At 37.2% G+C, this 4,503-nt stretch overlaps 1 pseudogene across 1 annotated transcript; it reads left to right on the top strand.

The window, feature by feature from the left end:
* Positions 1-286: 286 nt before the first annotated feature.
* Positions 287-2,838, top strand: LOC311140682 (interferon-inducible GTPase 5-like; annotated as a pseudogene). Its single transcript has 3 exons — positions 287-353; positions 704-1,283; positions 1,844-2,838. The product of its transcript is annotated as an interferon-inducible GTPase 5-like (transcript).
* Positions 2,839-4,503: the final 1,665 nt, after the last annotated feature.

Raw genomic sequence — 4,503 nt, 5'->3', positions numbered from 1 at the left:
AGATGGGCGACACCTGGAGGGGGGTGGAGACAATTACAAGGACAGGTGAAACAGATCAGGGTTTGTTTTACCCCATATGTAACTCTGTGTTGTTGTTTTTATCGCACTGTTTTGCTTTATCTTGGCCAGGTCGCAGTTGTAAATGAGAACTTGTTCTCAACTGGCTTACCTGGTTAAATAAAGGTAAAAAAAATAAAATAAAAAATAAAAGGGTGTTACAGTCAACAACTTCAACAGTTTCAAAGGTCAAAGCAAGAACTGGAATGTTTGCATGTTGAATGTGCAGATTGAAAGTTACGAACTCACGCACCGTGTCTTAGCATACAGCGATCAGAGCTTGAGGTTAATAAAAGGTAGGTTTCTAACTATAATAATCATGGAAGGTTAGTAAGCAAGTCTAATGTGGGATGTATTAGTGTAATGTAATGATATTGCTTGAAGTCTTGACATATTTTTATAAGTTTATCTTACAGCAATATACATGCCTGGTATTCAAATGTGTTGGAAAGACTAGCCCCTGAGCAAAATTCCTTCATTTTGGTGAATCATTCGAGACCAAATGAAAATGAACAACAACGTAAACTTAAAGCAACACTTTTTCAAAATGTGTCATTTTTAATAAATAAAAAAAATCGTGTTGTGTGTGTAATATTAGTTAGTGTGAAATATCTTTACGCTTATTTTTATATTTTCTTTGAAATAGACTGCCATGGCCGATGATTATTGTGAAATCAGTGAAGATGACATTAAAGCAGCAAGACAAATTGAAGAAGCACTTGAGAATGAGAGCTTGACCTCAGCTGCAGGCAAGATTCAAGAGTATTTGAAGAAGATTAGTGATGTGCAGCTGAATATTGCTATCACAGGGGAATCTGGCTCTGGTAAATCCACCTTCATCAATGTGCTCAGGGGCCTAGGGGATGAAGAGGAATTCTCTGCTCCAACTGGTGTGGTGGAGACCACTCAGAAGGCAACGCCTTACCAACACCCAAAACATCAAAATGTAAAATTGTGGGATCTTCCTGGTATCGGCACCACAAATTTCAAACCTGAGACATACCTTCAGAAAGTTGGATTTGATTGCTATGATTTCTTCATCATAGTCTCGTCAGACCGTTTCAGAGTCAATGATGTTAACCTGGCCAAGAAGATCCAGGAAATGAAGAAGAGTTTCTACTTTGTACGCTCTAAGATCGATAGCAACATAGATGCAGAAAAAAAAAGGAAGAAGAATTTTAACCAGGATGAGACACTTCAAAATATCAGACAGAACTGTGTTGAAGGTTTGACAACACATTGATTGAGTACAGTATATACTGCAAATGTACATTACTGTCAAACAAAAATTGGACATTTCATATTTCAAAGCCACAATCTGGAATCTGTGTACTTCACAATTGTTTTTTACATATTCATTATCTCCAGCACCATGCCAGGGGCATGTTTTTTGGAACATTCAGAAATAAATATGTTATGTAGAACAAACATGCCTCTCCGACATGTGGGCTCTATTCATGGCATTTCTATAATTGCAACGTTTAGCAATATTTGGCAACTGAACGTGGCCCAGTGTCCACATATATTAAAATCACTATTTTTCTGTGTCTGTAGTCAAAAAAAGAAAGAAAATTACATTTTTAGTTTTAAATGTGATTTTCAAAAACTCCAATGAGTTTCCAGGGGGGAGGACCTTTTCTTCTTTTTGGGATTATAGAACATAGAAAAGCGCTGTTTCACATATGTAGACACTGGTATGATGCTCATCTGTGTGACTGTCCAATTTGAACATTTTTAAAATCAGTGTAGTAGTTGTACTTTACGTTATTTTCTTTGCTCCTCTTAGGACTTCGAGATCATGGTCAGGGGTTTCCTCAGGTCTTCCTCATCTCCAGTTTTGAGCTACCTCTCTATGATTTCCCCAATCTGGTGGAGACGATGGAGAAGGAACTTCCTGATCACAAGAGGCGTGTCCTGCTGCTAGCCTGAAAATCAACCAGAGGAAGAAAGAGAATCTCCAAGCCAACATATGGAGATCAGCTTTTGTATCTGCCTGTGTGGCAGTAATACCAATTCCAGGTCTCTCTTTTAGTGTAGATATAACCATCTTGATAAGAGAGATCAGAATGTACTATCAGGCTTTTGGTCTTGATAATGAGTCTCTGAAGAGCCTTGCTGATAGAACAAATGTGCCAGTGGAGGAGCTGAAAGCAATCCTCAAGTCCCCTCTGAACAAGGAGATATCCCAAGACATGGTTATCAAAATGCTGACCAAAACAACTGGGGCAACATTGATACTGGTTGAGTACTTATTGAGTACCATTCCAGTCTTTGGCTCCACAGCTGCATGTGGCATTTCATATGGCACCACCTACTACATGCTGAACAACTGTCTGAATGAGCTGGCCGAAGATGCACAAAATGTACTGATGAAGGCACTGAAGGTCGATGAGTGAGATAATGTCAAAGATAGTTTTTTGATTGTGTTTATCACAATCGAGGGATGTGTTTTCATAAGTGCCTTTATGTTGCCCAAAAATATACATAAAATACTATGCTTCTTATTGCTTATTCATACAATTTAATCTCTATAACCTACTGCATGAAATCTATTATTTTAGTTTGAAAGGATTCTATAAACACCATGACAGTCAAATCTGAAGTTTTGAGACTATTGCATAATCATTAAATATTTTTGCTTCTGGATTTGAAAATAATACTAGTTAAGATTTAATCAATATTACTTGCCTGAAATGTAAAGGTTGTGGTTTACAAAGGATTATATACTCTTACAATATTCTTATGTTATTAGAATGTTATTAATGTTTTTACATCAGAAGAAGGGAGAAATAACAGAGTATATCTGTTTAATGTTAATGATTACATAACATTTTTATAAATTCTTGTCAAGTTGCAGAAGTGTCTTGTCTGGAATCTCAGCTCCATCTTTACATAATAAACAATCATAACATTTCAGGTGAACAGGTAACAAATACTTTAGACAATCACATATTTTGAAATAAAAATGAAACGCAGCTGTATTTACAACTAAATATGATATTCTTCTGTACCATCTGATTCTTCCATCACTTAGCAGGGTTCTTTATTATCACAGAGACACCTGAATGTGATCAGCTGTCCCTTTTTCTTCCTCTGTTACAAAGCCAGAGCCACCTAAGTTGAACTGTTGAACTATATGTAGTTCCATATGTTTCCAATGAGATGGCCCTCTTCTCAACAACAAAGACCTCAGATCACCACTGAATTAACCTGTGAGCCACACTACTGCTACCTGCACTGTCCATCGCTAGACCATCCTCTCTCTGTCTGTCTCTTCTGGTCCTCTTGTAGGACAGGGACATCTATTTCCTTCAGTATATTCATCACAACAGGTTGACAGTCCTGTAGACGGTAGTATTCAGACATGGTTGAGGACTTCTTCATCCCGTCCCAGATACGAGCTGCGTAGTAAACCTGTCACAACCACAACATAACAGTCAAATACATTTCATAGTACAGTTTTGCCTCATTTCCAGCTAATCATAAAATGCATACAGTGAGTGGTAGATATGACGACACAGGGAGATGACACTTCTAGAGCTTGGGACTATAAGATTCTATCTGCATTTTTGTCAAAATTGAGTTATTGACATAGCCTTGTTCTGTTCAATGTTATCTGCCTACAGTTCCTTCAGAAAGTATTCACACCCATTTACTTTTTTCTCTCTCCACATTTTGTTGTATTAGAGCCTGAATTTAAAATGGATTAATTTGCGGTTTTTTGGTCACTGGCCTACACACAATACCCCATAATGTCAAAGTGGAATGATGTTTTTGAAATTTGTACATATTAATAAAAAATGCAAAGCTGAAATGTCTTGAGTCAGTAAGTATTCAACCTGTTTGTTATGGCAAACCTAAATAAGTTCAGGAGTCAAACTTTGCCTAACAAGTCACATAATAAGTTGAATGGACTCACTATATGTGCAATAATAGTGTTTAACATTACTTTTACCCCACACATACAATTATCTGTAAGGTCCCTTAGTCAAGCGGTGAATTTCAAACACAGATTCAACCACAAAGACCAGGGAGGTTTTCCAACGCCTCGCAAAGAAGGGCACCTATTGGTAGATGGGTAAAAATTAAATGAAAAGCAGACAATGAATATCAATTTGAGCATGGTGAAGTTATTAATTGTGACCGACCGCCTTGATTTGGTCTTATGTAGCACATTTTAAATTTTGTTTTTTACATTGCATAAAAACAGAGACACATAGCTACAAAAAGGTATATCATACACTGCATTTGAGGAACAATGGGAAAGTAATTCTGCTTTGAAAGTTGATAAACTTGTAATCTCACTTTTGAGAAAATGGCCTTTGAATGTTTTGGTATGTACAAGAGAGCTCTTCTTTGTCTACACCCATTCAACATCGTTCACACCCTTTAGCCCCACCCATCTCGTTTCGCTCTCGGAGCGTTCAGAGGAACAATGGGAAAGTA

The sequence above is a fragment of the Coregonus lavaretus genome, assembly GCF_964263955.1.
Source record: "Coregonus lavaretus genome assembly, chromosome: 13".
Classification (NCBI taxonomy): Eukaryota; Metazoa; Chordata; class Actinopteri; order Salmoniformes; family Salmonidae; genus Coregonus; species Coregonus lavaretus.
Note: the sequence above shows the minus strand (reverse complement) of the source record. Positions and strands in the feature narration are given on the sequence as shown.